The sequence below is a fragment of the Entelurus aequoreus genome, linkage group LG05, assembly GCF_033978785.1.
Source record: "Entelurus aequoreus isolate RoL-2023_Sb linkage group LG05, RoL_Eaeq_v1.1, whole genome shotgun sequence".
Classification (NCBI taxonomy): Eukaryota; Metazoa; Chordata; class Actinopteri; order Syngnathiformes; family Syngnathidae; genus Entelurus; species Entelurus aequoreus.
This window is the reverse complement of record NC_084735.1, coordinates 24,487,469-24,509,901: the sequence shown is the minus strand read 5'-3', so window position 1 is coordinate 24,509,901 and position 22,433 is coordinate 24,487,469. Positions and strand designations below refer to the sequence as shown.

Below are 22,433 nucleotides of genomic sequence, written 5' to 3'. Positions count from 1 at the left end.
ATAAACATTCTGAATTTATTTCATTCATCCATTCATTTTCAAGATAATCTTACTCATCACACCATATGAAATATAACTTACTTCACCAATTATTATTTATTTATTTTTATTGTTATTACTTATGGAGTATATAGTGAATAAATTGAGAACAGGAAGTGAACACAAGTTTTAGCAACTGCTATGTAAAGGAAAAGGGGTAGGATTAAATAAGCTCTGCTTCTTCCTACTCCTTTTCGAACATGTTGAATAGAGAAACTGGAAATTGTGATCTATCATGTTGTATGCATGCATGTTCCAAATAAACACAAACTCAACACAGAAAAGGTCACATTTTCCTGGTAGCGCAAAAAAAAAAAGCTAAAACCCAGTCAGAACTCCGATCACAGAGGTCCGCCATCTGAGCCAGACATCGGCCATACTTTGTCACACTTCATGGCACTCGAGAGAGTGGTTTTTTTTTGTAACTCAAAGGTTGGGGGATGACTCATAGTCTCTCTAGATGGAGTCTTGGTCGTGCTTGCCGTAGAGACGGCCAAGCTGGCAAGCTGGCCTGTGTTACTGCACTGCCCCAGTAGACAAATTAAAAAGAGAATTTGCTAGAGCCAGATTTTAATTGCGCTTCCTTCAAAGATGGTCATCCTCTCTAATAACAATGTAATGTGCTCTCAGTCATATTATGTTAACGTGGGCCATGTGACTGTTTCGCTGCACCATGAATCCATCTTGTTTTGCCCTTTGTGCTACCCGTTATTCCATTACCATCATCACAGTCATTTTCTGTGCTTTGCTCTTTTTTTGTTGTTGAAAAGAGCACATAGATGCTGGAAGCTGCCCGGAATACAACATCTACAAATATGTGCGCGATCAAAAGGAATGATTTATAGATGTCTGCCAATGACGCAGGCCTATTGACAAAAGAGAGAAGAGGAGGAAATCAAACGCAGGCTTGAGATGCAGCGGTGCAATTTCAATTTGGGCGCACTGCGTGAAGTGGAGTGGAGGGTTAGGCGTCATTGCTAGTGATCGACTTTCTTGTAAGATAGTTTATTGCACTGCTGGATATAGAGAGAAGACACCCAACACGCCAATTGAGCTACAGGAAGCCAGAATGGCAAACTCGAGGCCTTTTTCCACCAAAAGTTCAGGAACTTTTAGTTCTTGTACAAATGTGTGGTTTGTGTTTCCAAAGCATTTCACAGTTCTCGTTAGTTTATGCAAATCCGGCTGATGAGGTTTGAAGGAGTGGTTTTGATTGATTGATTGAAACTTTTATTAGTAGATCACACAGTACACAGTACATATTCCGTACAATTGACCACTAAATGGTAACACCCGAATACGTTTTTCAACTTGTTTAAGTCGGGGTCCACGTTAATCAATTCATGGTAAAGAGGTACAGTATATTTCTACACTGATACTCTTTAAAATAACAGACAATATTAGGTCGTATTTATTTTTACTCAAGTAAATTAAATACAAACAATATGATTTTAAAACAAAGAGTAACTGATTTTACATAAAAATGTAGGCTTTTGTCCACAGTGTCCAACAGTCAGAAAGTTGCCTCTCAGTAAATTATGAATTTGTGAGGGTCATTTCAGCTGTAAATAACAATATATAAAGAAAATATGTCAGTGTTTATCCCATGACGACAACACAAACCAGGTCTATTCAACTGGCGGACCGTGGGCCACATCCAGTCCACCAAAGCTTTTAATTTGGCCTCCCCCTGAACAACACCCAAATAGGCTTGATAAAACCATTAAAACTAGGGTTGTTCATGTATGCAGTATTTCCGCCACCCCACAGGGAGCATTAGTAGAAGAAAGTAGAAGAAGACTAGTCATTCAACATGGCAAAAATCTGAATAAATTGTGAAAATCAGGCTTTTAAAAACGACTGGATTACAAAATATGAATGTTCTCTCCCGAGCAAGTGCTCTAGTCACTGTTTCCTGTCGGACATTTTAAGCGACGGACACAGCAACAATGGTAGGCATCCACACGTGTAAGCCTCATCACGAAACTTGGTCAAACATTTGTAAGTAGATATTGTGCATAAATATATTTAGTTTGTTTTGTATAGAAATTGCTGACTTTGTGATGTATTTTCTATTTGTGGTCATGCTGTTATTTGTCTGAGACAGTGGTGTGCCGTATCTGCTGGCCTAACATAACCAGAAATCATGATCATAATTAAAGATAAGTCATTTTCAATTTACTTTCCCTACATGTCTAAAAGTATTCATATTCTCTTCATGTCATATTAAGCTCTTTCCAGTGCTGTTGTTTTTAGGTTACAGTTAGTATCCAATCAGAATTCAGCTAGCTTATGTTGCCATGCTGTACGAAATCTGCCCGGGGGCCTTCAGAATCAACAATGCAGGCGTCTATGCACTGTCAGTGAATGGACACATACAGTTGATAGACAGTTGCAATAGCCAATCAGATCATGAGTTTTTGTCAGTAAGGCCTTCTAGCTGGCCTCACGCTGTGATTGGATACTCACTTGGGAGCCCCAAGTGAGTATCCAATCACAAGTTGCGAAAACAGGAAGTGGCACAGGAGCCATACGAGCCATAGAAAGCCATAGAAAACTCACCGGTACTCACATAAAAGAAGAGCAGCATGTTGATTAGGTGGCAGATATATATTTGCAAGGCCATTTTCAAGAAGGATACTTAAGAGAAACTACATCTTGTGAGACGAGGTCTGCGATGAAATGGGGAAATGGCCACCATTTCCACCCAAATCAACCGACTATGAGTGGCTATACGGCGTCGAATGGGTGCTACAAATTGTGAGTTTGAATATTTTATTTCTTTATTTTTTCACGTTTAATATGTTTTTTGCAATTTTAATTTAGACAGTACCACATTAAATATGTTTTAATTGCAGATGCGGGTTTATTGATTTTTAAATGCGCCAGAAAATAACCCGTTTTGTACACTGTTGGTGGTGATTCAATGCCCAGTAAGGTGTAAATGTGTTCCTGTATAGTATTTCTCCAGCAATGGTCATGTGGGGACATAAAATTATGGTATTTTGAAGTCGGACATCACTGAAGGCCTAGTTGGGTAACGCACGGCCCGCCACTGGTTTGAGAGTAACTGGCAATTAAAGGTTGTTTAATACATGTCGCGCTAAATTTGACCGGTCGAGAGCGTTAAGGCTACACCTTAGGTTTAATTGTGAAGAGTCACATTCCTTTTGTGCAATGTTTGATGTACTGCAGATGTTGTTTAATTTCTATATGCGTATACATATGTAGTTGTGTGAAAGTATTAACACTAAACTTATTTTATTCATGTAAAAGACACAATGGACATTATTTATGTAAAATACACATTAGGCACTTTACTTTGTAATGTTTACTTTGTTTATATTTTCAGTCTTACAAACCTAAATGAAGGAAGAAGTGTAAAGAGATAAAACTGAGGAAGAAAAATAATTAAAAATAAGGAACATCAATCCCCAACAAAACTTCTGGAGCTTGTGTTTCTTCATACTGTTAACGAGATGCACACGCTGGAATCGAGTAGCGAGGGCAGAATAATGTGAATAATGTGTGAAAGCCGATGTGTTCACTTTGTAATTAAGTAAACACAGTCTCTAAGAAATATGACCTGCGGAGGCACTTTCTGACAAAACATCCACATTTCGGGTCCGGCCCCCGAGCCCTTGGACTCTTGAAACTACGGCCCTCTTCATTATGTAGTTGAATAGCCCTGACATAAATCCATTAGATTTAGCGTTAGCCTGTTAGCATTAGCATTCGGTTCACTCGGGTTGAGACGAATAACTACACTAATTGCCTGTCAATGACTACTTTTACAGCATGTTACAAAGTAAATAGTGAATATTTGATGTAGTTTACCTTTGTTCTACTCTTTATTTCATATTTTTCTTCTATTTACAAGGTCGCAGTCCCAGTTAGCAGCTCACCTCGCCGTTTTGATGTACGGCTGAATACTTTTTATACCTCTGTAAATATGTCTAAAAGAGTTTGTCCACTTCTCTTAGCTTTGCGTATTAAAATTAAGTGTGTAAAGAATAATTGACAGCATTAAACTGCACACTAGTTTAAATAAACAGGTTACTGTAATGGCGGATGAAACTTTGGATTCAAAGTTTTAGGAACGCCCTCAACTGTGTTCAACTAATCAGTGGCCAAAAGCACAGCCTGCCCCCGAAAGGCCCACCTCGTTACTAGGAAGTAAATATAGTTCCTGAAGAACTAAATCTACCTGGGTAGTTTTTCAGTGGAAACACAGTGGGTACTTTATTTACCTGGGTAAATGGCAAAGTTCCTGAATAGGGTTCTTGCGGTGGAAAAGGGCCTAGTATGGTGTTTAACCTTTTGCAGACATTCTAGCAGATTTTGGGTGCAGATTGTTGTCCATTCATCCAAAAAGAACATCCAAGTATACATTTCTTGAATGTTGCTTTTTGCACTTAAGTAAAACAGATCTGTCTGCGCACTTGTTTTTCATATTAAGCTAACTTTTCTCCCAAATAAGCGCCTCCCCTTCTCCTCCTGGCCCCGCCTCTCTCCATGTCTCACCTGTGTGACCCGCAGACGAAAGCGAGACCATGCAGGACAAATCTCCAACTCAGCATTTGCTTATTTCATTAGGCCATGACTCTCCATCTCTCTGTCTTGTGAATGAGGACACTGACGTGATTGAATTACCTCTCTCTCTCTCTCTCTCTCTCTCCCTCTCTCTCTCTCTCTCTCTCTCTCGGTCTCTCCTTTTTGTTTTGTTGGCACTTTCCCTTCTCTAAGTCGACGCTCACTGCAGTTGCTGCACTTTTTTTTGCACTCTTGCATAACTGTGGGCGTCGCATCGCCTCTTCTTCAGGCGGGGTGGTCACTGGTACCGTGGCCCAAAAACCTGATCTTCATTTTTGTTATTCCAGAAAAAGTGTGACTATCGCAGCATGCATGTTTAGATTGTTTTTTTTTTGTGCTAAGTATTAATTATCTGCAGATTTAGGCCATGTCCACACGAACACAGATACCTAATAAACGCATACTTACACTACCGTTCAAAAGTTTGGGGTCACATTGAAATGTCCTTATTTTTGAAGGAAAATCACTGTACTTTTCAATGAAGATAACTTTAAACTAGTCTTAACTTTAAAGAAATACACTCTATACATTGCTAATGTGGTAAATGACTATTCTAGCTGCAAATGTCTGGTTTTTGGTGCAATATCTACATAGGTGTATAGAGGCCCATTTCCAGCAACTATCACTCCAGTGTTCTAATGGTACAATGTGTTTGCTCATTGGCTCAGAAGGCTAATTGATGATTAGAAAACCCTTGTGCAATCATGTTCACACATCTGAAAACAGTTTAGCTCGTTACAGAAGCTACAAAACGGACCTTCCTTTGAGCAGATTGAGTTTCTGGAGCATCACATTTGTGGGGTCAATTAAACGCTCAAAATGGCCAGAAAAAGAGAACTTTCATCTGAAACTCGACAGTCTATTCTTTTTCTTAGAAATGAAGACTATTCCACAAAATTGTTTGGGTAAACCCCAAACTTTTGAACGGTAGTGTATCTCTGCATTTAGGCCTCTTGTCCACACGCAGACGCATACTTTTGTCTTTAAAAACGCAGACTTTTGCAAACGCTGGCCAAAGTGTAGAGTTCCAAAACTCTCCGCTTAGCGTATGCGTGTACACGGCACAAACAGAAACTTGTGATGACGTCACGGTTGTGCCCTGTCATTTCCAAGATCAACAACACTGCCTTGCTGGCTTTAAACACACTATAAGAAGACTTAATGTATGTTTGAATGCAAACATGCTGCTCTTTTCACTCAACATTAATAAAAAAGACACATCAAAAAGGACTTTGCGACATTCCCGCCAGTCAGCTGTTTTAATATGATCGCTGTGGAACCTCCACCTGATGGGACAACTTTGACAAGCAAGACTTTTTGCTCTGTGTCATAAGAAAGGTGCAACATTATCTTATGTTTTTAGTCCTTATTTAACGACAAATCATGAAGTTAACTTATGTGTCTTCTGTCCATTTTTGTACATGGAGCCGGGCGCGACCGTGCTCGCGCAAAAAAAGCGACCAAGCAACTAAAAAAAAACACATAATGTAGCGTCCTCCTTGTAGTGTGTACTGATGTTAAAGACAATATAACTCTTGTTCATTTATTGTGGGAATGTCAGAGAATAAAAGACTTATGGTTGAAAACAACAAAAGAAGCAATCACATTCCTTAATATAAACATCCCAATGACACTGCAAACTTCTTCTTCAATTCTTGGGGATCTCCATCAATTTAGTAACGTGTCATCAAAGAGTAAAAATGCATTTCTTTCAACATGCATAATAACAAAAAGGATAATATTTTAAAAAAAATGGATTGATGTTGACAGTCCAACATTCTGACTGGTATACACAAGCTATGGAGATGATATCAGTACATAAAAATGCATTTAGTTTAGATTATAATGAGTCATTTATTGGAATATGGGATCCATTATTTAAATTTGTTTTAACTATTAAATGAACCAAAAATATGACTTATTATATCTTTGTGGAAAATATTGGACACAGTGTGTTGTCAAGCTTATGAGATGCGATGCAAGTGTAAGCCACTGTGACACTATTGTTCTTTTTTTTATTTTATTTATTTTATTTTATTTTTTTTATTAATGTCTGTAATGATAATGTCAATGAGGGATTTTTAATCACTGCTGTGTTGAAATGTTTACTAATATTGATACTGTTGTTGATATTATTCATTTTTGTTTTACTACTTTTAGATTGTTCTGTGTCATGTTTGTGTGTCCTCTCAATTGCTCTGTTTATTGCTATTCTGAATGTTGCTGGGTCGGGTTTGGTTTTGGAATTGGATCGCATTATTATGGTATTGTTGTGTGTTGTTTTGTTGGATTGATTAATAAATTATTTAAAAAAAAGAAAAAGACAATATACATTTCATTACCATGTACTATATCACTATATCCATTATTAAATGCTTTATAATTCCATGAGAGTTTTGCAGCGGCACATGCATGTACGTGTGCTTTATATAGGCACTTAAACATGCAAAAGGGTTTCCTTGGCTCGTTAGTGTGGCTGATTTTAGAAATGATGTACCCTCCACTGCACATGTAATACATCACCATGTTCCTGAACACGTTATAATTCTGAGTGTTGGGTTTCAGCAGCACAGGCGTGCATTCGCTCTTTAATAATATTCCCAGGATTCTGTGTACGTGCAGGCTGCTTTTAAAGATAATGTACATGTCATCGTATGTCTAGTGCATCAAAATAAACATTTTAGGAGGTGTAATGCCACCAAGTCAGCTATTACTGCTTTTTTCAGGATTCTGATTGGACAAAAAGTGCATGACAGCAGGTGTGTGCGATTGTGTGTAGACATAAACAGTTTTGAAACTACACTTGTGTGGATGGAGATTGTTTTAACCCCAAATATGTGTTTTTGAAACTCTCCGCGTTCGTGTGGACATGGCCTTAAAGGAGACCTATTATGCAAAACCAACATTTCTTACCTATTGGCACCTGTTTTTGTGTTTTGGGGATCTGCATAAGTCCCGAAAATGTGAAATCGTACCGTGAAGGCATTGCGGACATATTCATAAAACAATATACCGTAATTTCCGGACTATAAGCCGCTACTTTTTCCCCTCGTTCTGGTCCCTGCGGCTTATACAAGGGTGCGGCTTATTTACGGCCTGTTGTTCTCCGACACCGACAAAAAGGAATTTCGGTGGTTTTAGTACACAGGTGGAAGACGATGACACAATGATTAAAGACTGACTTTTCATATACCGGTAGGCTGGTTATTTTGATAACGTACAGGCAAGCACTTTGTATTACTTTGCATCGTTGTATTATTTGTACTCTGCACGAATGCTGTTCGCCATGTCAAAGATGTGAAAGTTTGATTGAATGATTGAAAGATTTATTGTTAATAAATGGGACGCTTTGCGTTCCCAAACAGTCATCTCTGTCCCGACAATCCCCTCCGTGGTAGCAGGAACCCCTATATACTACGGTAATTACACATCAAAACCCTGCGGCTTATAGTCGGGTGCGGCTTATATATGGAGCAATCTGTATTTTCCCCTAAATTTAGCTGGTGCGGCTTATAGTCAGGTGCGGCTTATAGTCCGGAAATTACGGTAGGTGTCCAAACATTTTCCAGCGAGGGCCACATAGAGAAAATTTGAAGGATGCGAGGGCCACTTTTATACATTTTGTATATGAACAATACTCAAACCAAAATAATGTAGGTGAACATATGCTAACATTTGAAAACAACTTCTACATCTTAGCTTTGTGTTATAGATAACAAAGCAATAAAATAATTCAGGATTCTTTTAATAATGATGTTATTTGTATTTATATTAACTGTACTCGAAAGTAAGCTTGTATTTACTAATATTGCTATTGTACCGTCAACTGAAATGCTTTTGAGAGCTTTAGTACACTCAAAAACATTTCATGTCTCACAAGAATTGTGTACACTTGTGGAAGTCCCTCTATGGTGGGTGGGTTCTCCTGAGTCCGATAGATCTTTCGCGAGCCCGGTGTACAGGTTTGAGACAGTCTTTTATTGTCATACACAAGTCTCGTTTGCTTTTCAGCAATTTAGGCCTTTTCAGTCCGGCATGTCTCTGCTCCAACTCCCCACCGCATGTCTCGTCTCAGCTGCTGCTAATAAGGGCGACAGGTGATTAGATAACAAGCCCCAGCTGGGCAATCTACTCACCTGCCGCTGTCTTCGAGGCCGGCCCTTACACACCCCGCTCCGCGGCAGGCCCGCAGGCCACGCCCCCCTCCACAACACTTTTTCATCACGGAAATCCTCAAAGACCTTATACAGTAAGACGCTCATGTTGTCGGCAATTTTGGTTTTCAGGTCCCATTTTTGGGGGGATTTGGTCCCGTTTAATTTTTCATAGTTTTTTGTTCTAATTTGGGACCTGTTTAGTTTGTCTATAGAATGTGTCGCGGGCCAATAAAAACCGAGCTCCGGGCCGCACTTTGGACACCCCTGCCATATATGGTAGAGATTTACTCGAAGAGCTTTGCGCCAAACCGCCATTGTAGTCCACACTGTAGTCAACAAGCTCCTTCTTTTTCCTCTCTCCTCTTGTTGTGGGGCAGACTGGCTCATACATGCACATGCATCCTCCGCTGTTGCCATTTCTAATACAATGTAGCGTTTACTTCTAACTTATATCTGTCGGTAGACTGGTTATAGAAGTGGTTGAAACTACAACATGGCTGACAGGGAGAAGACAAAGTTTAAGTGGAGGCACATAAATAAGACTACCTACAAAACGGTGCGTTGTGAATAGAAAGTCAAAAAGCGGCTTGAAGATGGTCTGTAACACATAATCTACGCAACATTTTGAGCAAAGAACCATCATTACATGTTATGTAGACAACAAGGAAGGGTTTTAAATGTAGAAAAAAATCATGAAGAGACTTCTTTCAACGAAAAACAGCAATGTAGGTTTGTTTTGACATTTCAAGTGGCTAGTAAAACTGCAGTGCTTCCAGAAAGTATTCATAGCGCTTAACTTTAACCCCATTTTGCTGTTACAGACTTATTCCAAAATGGAATACATTCATTTTTGTCCTACAAACAATACCTCTCTGGGGGGGGGGGATGCAAAAAAATAACAATACTGAAATAAACTGAAACAAAAAACATTGCAATTAACAGTGCAATACATTTTCATAACATGGTCACTACTGCCTAGTTTCTCTTGTTATATTCTTATTTTTACTGTTATATTTTTATTCTTATTGGAATATTTTCTATTTTATTTCTACTTATACCCCCGTTATTTACTTTTGACTTTTTAAATTCGACCTCAATTATGTACACTGCTGCTGAAATTTTGATTTTCCTCAGGGAACTCTCCTGAAGGAATCAATAAAGTACTATCTATCTCATAATGACAATGCGAATTTTTTTTTTTTTTTTTAATAAATTCAAATGTATGAACAATTCAAAAAAATACAATCACATATACAAAGGTATTCACAGCATTTCTTCAATACTTTATTTGATGCACCTTTGGCAACAATTAAAGCCTCAAGTCTTTCTGAATACAATGTCACAAGCTTGGCAAACCTATTTTTGGGCAGTTTCGCCCATTCGTCTTTGCAGCACCTCTCAAACACCATTAGGTTGGATAATAAGCGTTGGTTTTTAACCACGATGTCTCTGTACATGGCTTCATTCATCTTTCCCTCTATCCTGACAAATCTCCCAGTTCCTGCCGCTGAAAAACATCCCCACAGCATGATGCTGCCACCACCTTGCTTCACTGTGGGGATGGCATTGGCCTGGTGATGAGTGGTGCCTGGTTTCCTCCAAACATGACGCCTGGAATTCACACCAAAGACTTCAATCATACTCTCATCACTCCAGATAAGTTTGTTTCTCATGGTCTGAGAGTCTTTCAGGCGGATTTTGGAAAACTTTCTACGAAGAAATGGCTTCCAACTGGCAACTCTGCCATACAGGCCTGACTGGTGGATTGCTGCAGAGATGGTTGTTCTTCTGGAATGTTCTCCTCTCTCCATAGAGGAATGTATCAGCTCTGACAGAGTGACCATCGGGTTCTTGGTCACCTCCCTGACTAGACCAAGATGAATGCAGCAATGTACAGAGACATCCTGGATGAAAACCAAGGTTTCCCATGCAACTAGATGGATTTTCAGAGGTGCCGCACAGAGGAATGGGCGAAACTGCCCAAAGATAGGTGTGCCAAGCTTGTGGCATCGCATTCAAAAAGGTTTGAGGCTGTAATTGCTGCCAAAGGTGCATCAACAAAGTATTGAGCAAAGGCTCTGAATACTTATGTACATGTTTTTTTGTATTTTTTACTTTTAATAAGTTTGCAAAATAAAAAAATAAACTTTTTACATTGTTATTATGGAGTATTGTGTGTAGAATCTTGAGGACCAAAATAGATGGAATAACATAACATAACTAAATGTAGAAAAAGTAAAGCGCTGTGAATACTTTCCGGATGCACTGTATACTGCTACACAAGCTTTACACTGACTACTCTTAAGTATATCCAAGTTGACTTTTTCTAGTACTCTTCCTTATAATACAAAGGCCTTACTTTTTTTTGTCAGACACTGTATTTACTGCAGGTCTTCGTCTTCACTCTTCTCATTGGGAGTCTGAAAGTGTCATTGGCATTCCTCGAGCGTCTCTTGTTGAACGTGACCTTTTTAAAGGTATGTCGGGGGTCGCCTTATGAATAGGTATTTATTAAAATCATTCATCATGCCGTCCTATCACACGAGGTAGGTGGAGTAAATGAAACTAATCAGTGGGAAGAGACTGCGAGGGCAGATGAACCCGACAATTAATCCTCAGGCTATAAGGTGAGATCATTTGTTTTTGAGCGGCAACCTGTCGAATGTGAAATTAGAAAGATTTGTATTGATTTCGGCAAAGTGTACCAAAATATTAAACTCTATACCTGTGAAGGTTCTCAAAATGGCTTACTCAGCGCGTTTGCTCATGTGGAACTCAGTTGGGTTTTCTTTTAAATGTGCGAGCTTGTTCTTCGACCTGCCCTTCATACATTTTGTTTTGAATGGATGTTATATTGCTACAATCAAATTGACTTTAAATGTTTCAAAATACAAAAGGTACCTCAACTTACAAGAACATTCCACGTTACACGACTAAGCTCATATAACTCAAAACATTTGTGTCTCAAATCCGCCCGAAATTAATTTAAATCTATTTAATACGAGCTTGACCCTCCCAAAACACCACAAATGGTGAACTTTTAGATAAGGAATATTGTTTGAAAAACATGACAAAAGCATGTAGTACAAACAACTACAGTAGTTTTATAAAATATTGTCATATAGTTGTTCAATATTTGCCTTGAAAGGTTGACTTTACAGTAAGCGTCTCCCACTGTACGGGATGCTTTCCCGTCATGAAAAAATAAGAACTCTTTATGTTGCAGACGGACGTTTGAGTGACGGACCGGAGAGGTCAAAACCGACAGCAAGCTTTGCCCGTCCGTCTGTGCACCAAGGGCAATGTCAACATAACAAACTGAAACGCGTCAAACACAGCCTCGGTAGCTCCCCTCCAAACACACTCTCCTCTGTGGATAAATGTCTGTTATGTGGGCTGACTTGCTGAGTAGAGCAACCGTTACGACATATTTATGGTGGTCCGTTTCTCTAATTTGGTCATCCAGTTCTCCTTCTTTGCACTAACTTCCTCAGTTCTCGTGGTTGGAGGGCAGGATTGTGTCGATCTCTGGCTGTGGGCTGTGGACAAATACTACTTGAATCGGCAACAATTCAAGTAGTATTTGTGTATTAGTATAAGTGCTTGTGATCAAAATTATGCCCGCAACTTATAGCATAACAAAAAGCCGAGACACAGCTCGTATCTCCGAACATCCTGACATCACATGGACAAAGATAAGACCTTCTGGAGGAAAGTTCTGTGGTCAGATGAAACAAACATTGAGCTGTTTGGCCACAATACTCAGCAATATGTTTGGAGGAGAAAAGGTGAGTGTGACGTACAGGTGAAGTGGACCCCAAGGATGCAGAGACGTATTGCATGTGACACTAGTTCTTCCTTTTATTTAGGAGGAAAGAACGAAATAGCAACACAAAAGCGATGGTGGACAATACAAAAACACACCGTGCAAAAAACTACTAAGGTTAAAGAAAATACAGTAAACCAAAAGCGCTAGACAAAGCTAGGAAAAATACTTCACGAACAAAAGTGCAAAAGAAAAACAAAGTACCAAATAAAGACGCTAGAAAGGCTAGGAAGACTACAGGCAAACCTGAGAAGAAGGACACAAGTCAAACTAGGAAGTTCACTGGCAAGATCAATGACATCAGCGATTGAGGAAGCAGAATGCATTGTTCCGGCGCTCATGTGCTGTGAGCAGCCAGGCTAAATAGGGTGTGACCTAATTGTCCTCAGGTGTGCGCTGCCTCGCGCCAGCTGCACACCCTAACTGTGGACGAGAGAGAGAGTCAACAGGTGCAAAGACAGACAGGATGACACAGGGAATTATAGATTACCACATTGAGTTCTTTAATCCCACAAACACCATACCTACCGTCAAGCATGGTGGTGGCCTGTTTTGCTGCCAATGGAACTGGTGCTTTACAGAGAGTAAATGGGACAATGAAAAAGGAGGATTACCTCCAATTTCTTCAGGACAACCTAAAATCATCAGCCCGGAGGCTGGGTCTTGGCCGCAGTTGGGTGTTCCAACAGGACGATGACCCCAAACACATGTCAAAAGTGGTAGAGGAATGGCTAAATCAGGCTAGAATTAAGGTTTTAGAATGGCCTTCCCAAAGTCCTGACTTAAACGTGTGGACAATGCTGAAGAAACAAGTCCATGTCAGAAAACCAATAAATTTAGCTGAACTGCACCAATTTTGTCAAGAGGAGTGGTCAAAAATTCAAGCAGAAGCTTGCCAGAAGCTTGTGGATGGCTACCAAAAGCGCCTTATTGCAGTGAAACTTGCCAAGGGACATGTAACCAAATATTGACATTGCTGTATGTATACTTTTGACCCAGCAGATTTGCTCACATTTTCAGTAGACCCATAATAAATTCATAAAAGAACCAAACTTCATGAATGTTTTTTGTGACCAACAAGTATGTGCTCCAATCACTCTATCACAAAAAAATAAGAGTTGTAGAAATTATTGGAAACTAAAGACAGCCATGACATTATGTTCTTTTACAAGTGTATGTAAACTTTTGACCACGACTGTATACAGTTTCAGTATGATACATCACATATTTTGCATATTTTCTTTTATCTTTACAACATGTCCAAAAAAAGAGTAGGACAAAGCAAAGCTTATTTAAAGGCCTACTGAAAGCCACTACTACCGACCACGCAGTCTGATAGTTTATATATCAATGATGAAATCTTAACATTGAAACACATGCCAATACGGCCCGGTTAACTTATAAAGTGCAATTTTAAAATTCCCGCCACACTTCCGGTTGAAAATCTCCTTTGGATATGACTTATGCGCGTGACGTCATAAAATGCACGGAAGTGTTTGGGCCCTATTGGACACAATACACAAAGCTCTGTTTTCTTCGACAAAATTCCACAGTATTCTGGACATCTGTGTTGGTGAATCTTTTGCAATTTGTTTAATGAACAATGGAGGCTGCAAAGAAGAACGTTGTAGGTGGGATCGATCGGTGTCTTAGCGGCTAAGTACAATACTTACAGCAACACAACAAGGACTACTTACCCTGATAGAAGACGCCTAGCTGATGCTTGCCGCCAAACCCACGGATGAAGTCCTTCGTCGCGCCGTTGATCGCTGGAACGTAGGTGAGCACGGCTGTTGATGGGAAGATGAGGGCTGGCTGGCGTAGGTGGAGCGCTAATGTTTTATCATAGTTCTGTGAGTTCCGGCTGCTAAGTTGCTAAATTAGCCTTAGCGTCGTTAGCAACAGCATTGTTAAGCCTTACCAGGCTGAGAATTTTTAACCGTGTAGTTACATGTACATGGTTTAATAGTATTTTTGCTCTTCTGTCTATCCTTCCAGTCAGGGGTTTATTTATTTTGTTTCTATCTTCATTTGAGAACGATGCTAGCACGTTAGCTCAGTAGCTAAGTGTGTCACCGATGTATTGTCTTGGAGATAAAAGACACTTTAAATGTCCATTTCGCGTGCTCTACTCTCATTTTCAAGAGGATATAGTATCCGAGGTGGTTTAAAATACAAATCCGTGATACACAATAGAAAAAGGAGAGAGTACATAGTTCTGTGAGTTCCGGTTGCTAAGTTGCTAAATTAGCCTTAGTGTCGTTAGCAACAGCATTGTTAAGCCTTACCAGGCTGAGAATTTTTAACCGTGTAGTTACATGTACATGGTTTAATAGTATTTTTGCTCTTCTGTCTATCCTTCCAGTCAGGGGTTTATTTATTTTGTTTCTATCTTCATTTGAGAACGATGCTAGCACGTTAGCTCAGTAGCTAAGTGTGTCACCGATGTATTGTCTTGGAGATAAAAGACACTTTAAATGTCCATTTCGCGTGCTCGACTCTCATTTTCAAGAGGATATAGTATCCGAGGTGGTTTGAAATACAAATCCGTGATACACAATAGAAAAAGGAGAGGGTACATAGTTCTGTGAGTTCCGGTTGCTAAGTTGCTAAATTAGCCTTAGTGTAGTTAGCAACAGCATTGTTAAGCCTTACCAGGCTGAGAATTTTTAACCGTGTAGTTACATGTACATGGTTTAATAGTATTTTTGCTCTTCTGTCTATCCTTCCAGTCAGGGGTTTATTTATTTTGTTTCTATCTTCATTTGAGAACAATGCTAGCACGTTAGCTCAGTAGCTAAGTGTGTCACCGATGTATTGTCTTGGAGATAAAATACACTTTAAATGTCCATTTCGCGTGCTCGACTCTCATTTTCAAGAGGATATCCGAGGTGGTTTGAAATACAAATCCGTGATACACAATAGAAAAAGGAGAGAGTACATAGTTCTGTGAGTTCCGGTTGCTAAGTTGCTAAATTAGTTTTGGTGTCGTTAGCAACAGCATTGTTAAGCCTTACCAGGCTGAGAATTTTTAACCGTGTAGTTACATGTACATGGTTTAATAGTATTTTTGCTCTTCTGTCTATCCTTCCAGTCAGGGGTTTATTTATTTTGTTTCTGTCTTCATTTGAGAACGAAGCTAGCACGTTAGCTCAGTAGCTAAGTGTGTCACCGATGTATTGTCTTGGAGATAAAAGTCACTTTAAATGTCCATTTCGCGTGCTCGACTCTCATTTTCAAGAGGATATAGTATCTGAGGTGGTTTAAAATACAAATCTGTGATCTACAATAGAAAAAGGAGAGAGTGTGGAATCCAATGAGCCAGCTTGTACCTAAGTTACGGTCAGAGCGAAAAAAGATACGTCCATCACTGCCTCTCAAGTCCTTCACTGTAACGTTCCTCATCTACGAATCTTTCATCCTCGCTCAAATTAATGGGGTAATCGTCACTTTCTCGGTCCGAATCTCTCTCGCTCCATTGTAAACAATGGGGAATTGTGAGGAATACTAGCTCCTGTGACGTCACTCTACTTCCGGTACAGGCAAGGCTTTTTTTTATCAGCGAGCAAAAGTTGCGAACTTTATTGTCGATTTTCTCTACTAAATCCTTTCAGCAAAAATATGGCAATATCGCGAAATGATCAAGTATGACACATAGAATGGATCTGCTATTCCCGTTTAAATAAAAAAAAATCATTTCAGTAGGCCTTTAACTTTACCCCCTTTTTTTTTTTTTTTACTTCATAGCAATTATTAACACGTATGTCCAATTCCTGTTCTGAATTTGTACACAATTTATACATCAAACCATTCTAAATACAGTTCTCTTCATAAATAGTTAAGTTAGCTTCCCTTAACATGTCAAAAATAAATGAAATAAGTGGTCAAATACGTGTTTTTGTGTTTACATTTCATTGACTACATATGCAAAATAATGCGTTCAGTTTTTGTTCAGAATCGGCTACTTTCACGACAGCCGACGTGACTTTCTTCCCATTCATTGTGGTAGCAGTACAGTGCATTAAACAGTGTTGATCATTGACTTTAATGGGAAGCACAGAATGGGTTGTTCCACTGCAGTCATACTAGACAGCCAATGGATAATTGCTCAGCTTTGTCCCACCCATCGGACGCCAAGTGTCTCTGGAACTGAATGTAAAGTGGGTTTGGCTTTGACTGTGACTGTGTGGCCTACTCCAAAGACATGCACCTGGGGATAGGTTGATTGGCAACACTAAATTGGCCCTAGTGTGTGAATGTGAGTGTGACTGTTGTCTGTCTACCTGTGTTGGCCCTGCGATGAAATAGCGACTTGTCCAGGGTGTACCCCGCCTTCCGCCCGAATGCAGCTGAGACAGGCTCCAGCACCCTTCGTGACCCTGAAAGGGACAAGCGGTAGAAAATGGATGGATGACCTGAATGCTGAGCCTTCTGCATGATGATTGGATGAGCTGTCGGGGGCTGAATCCATTTTTGGTTGACAGCAAAATGAGCGAATCAAAGCATTTTTCCATTGATATGAGTTGATATGGAGAATGTTACAATCCTTAAAGTGACATTTTCTTCAAATTTAGCATCTTTGTATCTTTTATCTGTTATTGGAGACTGTAGTCGTGTTTATAAAGTAGCTGAAAATGAGCTTTGCCTACTTGAAAGACCAGCAGCGCCACTGTATCACATAGTATACTTTGATGTTTTATAGCCACTAATGCTAGTGCCACAACTCTTAATTACGTTTTAAGTTAAAGTACCAATGATTGTCACACACACACTAGGTGTGGTGAAATTTGTCCTCTGCATTTGACCCATCCCCTTGTTCACCCCCTGGGAGGTGAGGGGAGCAGTGGGCAGCAGCAGTGCTGCGCCCGGGAATCACTTTTGGTGTTTTAACCCCCAATTCCAACCCTTGATGCTGAGTGCCAAGCAGGGATGTAATGGGTCCCATTTTTATAGTCTTTGGTATGACTCGGCCGGGGTTTGAACTCACAGCCTACCGATCTCAGGGTGGACACTCTAACCACTAGGCTACTGAGTAGGTCAAGATGGGAATTGTAATTTCACTGTTTGATAGCAAACTTAGGTGAGTGATGGGAGTCACAGAACAGGTGCTGGTGCTTAGTGTTTGACTTAGTATAGCTTTGATCTGTAGAGTGGAGGCGAGAACAGCAGAAAGAGGTTAACCAATAAAACACAGAACAGCCGTGTAAGTGCTTGCCAACACAACGGTAATAATTACGAGTGGTGCGCCGCTCACAGCGCCAGTCGACGCCATAGGAGTTAAATTCTACTTTCTCCACCTCCTCCTTTTTTTCTATCGCCAGAGTCAACTTTTATTACCATGCAGCGCTCACTTCCCACAGCGCTGTTGCCATCCCCACTGAGCTCCTACTTTCAAATGCCAGGCAAACGCAACGGCGCATTCAAAACCCCCGAGCTGCATCCACAATTTCCACGTTATATACCGGTTGCTAAGAGACGGTTATTGATATTAGAAAAAACGCAGGAAATGAAATTGACTCATTTAATTTTGGTTATGAAATTACAGCAAGATGATGTGTGGTGCTAACTGTTCTCTCATGACAGGTTCTGTAATAGTATTTTTGTGCGCCTAGTTTGGTTTCAAGCTCCCTACATATATTATTTCAGACCAGGCATGTAAACAAAAGCATGTAAATACAGTGCTGTAATGCTTTTGTTAGCCTAAAGCCATAACCACGGTGAACTTTCATAGGCACTGATTTTATAGTCTAGCACCTCTCTGTGTGCAATATTTACTTTCCACCCACAGTCTGAATGTTTCTGTATATATGTATATAGTACAATATTTAAAGACCTACTGAAATGAAATGTTTTTATTCAAACGGGAATAGCAGATCCATTCTATGTGTCATACTTGATCATTTCGCGATATTGCCATATTTTTGCTGAAAGGATTTAGTATAGAACAACGACGATAAAGTTCGCAACTTTTGGTGTCTGATAAAAAAATAAAGCCTTGCCCCTACCGGAAGTAGCCTGACGACACCGGAGGAAGGACTGCTCACATTTTCCTATTGTTTACACCAGCAGCAAGAGAGATTCGGACCGAGAAAGCGATGATTACCCCTTTAATTTGAGCGAGGATGAAAGATTCGTGGATGAGGTACGTTAGAGTGAAGGACTAGAATGCAGTGCAAGACATATCTTTTTTCGCTCTGACCGTAACTTAGGTACAAGCTGGCTCATTGGATTCCACACTCTCTCCTTTTTCTATTGTGGATCACGGATTTGTATTTTAAACCACCTCGGATACTATATCCTCTTGAAAATGAGAGTCGAGAACACGAAATGGACATTTACAGTGACTTTTATCTCCACGACAATACATCGGCGAAGCTCTTTAGCTACTGAGCTAACGTGATAGTGCAGATAGAAACAAAATAAATAAATCCCTGACTGGAAGGATTGACAGAAGATCAACAATACTATTAAACCATGTACATGTAACTACACGGTTAATAATTCCCAGCCTGGCGAAGCTTAACAATGCTGTTGCTAACGACGCCATTGAAGCCAACTTAGCAACGGGACCTCACAGAGCTATGATAAAAACATTAGCGCTCCACCTACGCCGGCCCTCATCTGCTCATCAACAACCGTGCTCACCTGCGTTCCAGCGATCGACGGAAGGACGAAGGACTTCACCCGATCATCCGTGCGGTTGGCGACTAGCGTCGGCTAGCGCGTCTGCTATCCAAGTAAGTCCTCCTGGTTGTGTTGCTACAGCCAGCCGCTAATACACCGATCCCACCTACAACTTTCTTCTTTGCAGTCTCCATTGTTCATTAAACAAATTGCAAAAATTCACCAACACAGATGTCCAGAATACTGTGGAATTTTGAAATGAAAACAGAGCTTTTTTGTATTATATTCAATGGGGTACCAATACTTCCGTATCAACCGTTGATGTCACGCGCATACGTCATCATATCTAGACGTTTTCAACCGGAAGTATGGCGGGAAATTTAAAATTGCACTTTATAAGTTAACCCGGCCGTATTGGCATGTGTTGCAATGTTAAGATTTCATCATTGATATATAAACTATCAGACTGCCTGGTCGGTAGTAGTGGGTTTCAGTAGGCCTTTAAACAACACATTCAGAACATTTGTTCTCTCAGGACTGGACTGTGCACCTTACCTCCTTTTGCACTATTTTTCTTTGTCTTTCCTTCCTACGTTTCGCATATTTGTAGACTGTCACAGTGATACTGCAGTTGCTTTTAGTCTGGAGTTGCTTTTAATCTCATCGTCACTTCCTGTCAATGAGAAAGGACGCAAAAGAAAAAGGCTCCGCTTCTGCTACCGGAGTTTTTTGTTAAATCTGAAGATTTTGACCACTGATTCGCGATCACAGCCACAGGAGAGTCACCTGGCATCTTCGATCTGATTTTGGACAGTAGAGAGGCACTGTTACGCTGAAATAAGGCGAGTGGAAGAGCCGTTAGCCTCAAGCCAAAGGCACCTTGCCGCAGTTCAAAGCGGTTGCCTAGCAACCAAAAGCTACGGCGAGTTTACAGCTGTTTTAAAGTGATCCAGACGTCGCAGAGTGATATAAGTTGACAGGATGACACCTCAAATTGATCTCTGAACGGCGCAAGATACGAAATTGTTGTAAAAAACAAGTTAAAGTGCCGCAAGTCGCCAAAGAAGCAACTGCCGTTAAGACACAAGAGGCTCTGACGTCAGCGACTGCCGCGATGCGAAAAGGTAAAGGAAAGATTGAAATCCCGAAACGTTCGGGGTCAGCTGATACAGAACACAACTGGGAACAAGATTTGAGGTTGGACACAGGACATGATGGGAATCAAGAAGCGATACTACAAAAACTTGACGAAATGAAAGAAGAAATGAAAGAAGAAATGAAAGAAATGAAAGAATATCTGAGAAAAGTAACAGCAGAACACCTACAAGATGTGAAAAGTCTGCAGCAAAATATAGAAAATCTGCAATCTCAGAACAACAGAAGAAATAATGAAGCCACTGAAATGAGCAAACAAATGAAGATCCTTCAAGAAGACAACAACATGCTGAGGAATATCATAGATGAAATGGATCAGGACAAACGAATGAATGATATCATCGTTACAGGGCACCGAATTAAACCAAGATCCTATGCGAAAGCTGTGAATAATGAAGGTGAACCTGATGAAATGGATATGGTCTCAGCAGAACAGCAAGTGGTCAACTTTCTGCAATCAAAGGAAATTGAAATTGACATTAATACCATCGAAACATGCATCCCACTGAACGGAAGAAACAACAACGCCACTCCAGTCGTGCTTGTGAAACTCGTAAACAGAAAATCTAAAATGGCACTGCTGAGACAGGGAAAGAAGCTGAAGGGAACAAATGTGTACATGAATGAGCATCTCACAAAACGTAATGCTGGAATCGCCAAGAAAGCATGTGACTTGAGAAAGGAGGGAAAAATCCAGGGAACTTGGAGTGCCAACTGTAAATTCTACATCAAGCTGAATGGAGGTCCAGAAGCAAGAGTTATTGTTGTCCATGACATCAAGGACCTGGACAATTTTTAAAGTTGAAACAGCTTCCACAACAACCATGATAATGGACTCCGACAGAAAACAAACACCCAAATTCAGCATCGGCACTAATATGTTCCAAGGGACGACTAAACAAGAGGACCTACATTCAGGATTGCATCCACCTACACTTATAGAGATTATTGAAACAACATCAAAGATTGTTGAACAAGAAAATATGGAACTAAAAAATTTCTGCAACAAAGATCACAAAAACCAGGATTTGGAAAATGATATAGATCCAGATACAAATTTTTTCTCCCACATCAGTAATAATTGTTTTTATTATACAGATGATCAATATAATAGCAACATTGAATGTGATAACAAATTGTCAATTATTCATTTTAATAGCAGAAGCTTGTATGCAAATTACAACAACATTAAGAACTTTTTGGAACACATCAACGAACCCTTCAAAGTGATTGCTGTCATAGAAACATGGATTGATGATAAAAAAGGAATAGATTTTGATCTGGAAGGATATGAACTTAACTACATCAACAGAAACAACAAAAATGGAGGAGGAGTAGCTGTGTACGTGATGAAGAACCTGAACTACAAAGTGGTAAAAAACATGTCATTTGCTATAGATAATATCTTAGAATGTATAACCATTGAAATATGTCAGGAAAAAAGCAAAAAAATGTTCATTAGTTGTATATATAGATCACCTAAGTCAAGTATAGAAACATTTGAAGAATGGATCAAAGCAACTTACATGGACAAAGGTCAAAGAATAATGTTCTTATGTGGTGACTTTAAAGGCCTACTGAAAGCCACTACTACCGACCACGCAGTCTGATAGTTTATATATCAATGATGAAATCTTAACATTGCAACACATGCCAATACGGCCGGGTTAACTTATAAAGTGACATTTAAAACTTCCCGGGAAATATCCGGCTGAAACATCGCGGTATGATGACGTATGCGCGTGACGAAGTCCGAGTAACGGAAGTTATGGTACCCCGTAGAATCCTATACAAAAAGCTCTGTTTTCATTTCATAATTCCACAGTATTCTGGACATCTTTTGCAATTTTTTTAATGAACAATGAAGGCTGCAAAGAAGACAGTTGTAGGTGGGATCAGTGTATTAGCAGCGGACTACAGCAACACAACCAGGAGGACTTCGTTGGAGCGCTAGCCGCGCTAGCCGCGCTAGCCGCGCTAGCCGCCGACCTCACCTTGACTTCCTACGTCTCCGGGCCGCCAAACGCATCGGGTGAAGT

At 40.0% G+C, this 22,433-nt stretch overlaps 1 long non-coding RNA gene across 2 annotated transcripts in view; it reads left to right on the top strand.

Moving 5' to 3' along the window:
• The window catches only part of LOC133650357 (uncharacterized), a 258,130-nt gene that overhangs the window by 51,649 nt on the left and 184,048 nt on the right, over positions 1 to 22,433 (top strand). The window contains exon 5 of one of the 2 annotated variants that reach the window (XR_009826224.1): positions 10,288 to 10,815. The exons of the other annotated variant lie outside the window; for it this stretch is intronic. This is a non-coding gene — a long non-coding RNA (uncharacterized LOC133650357). Of the gene's footprint in view, positions 1 to 10,287; positions 10,816 to 22,433 lie in introns of those variants that run through there. 2 annotated transcript variants of the gene reach the window in all.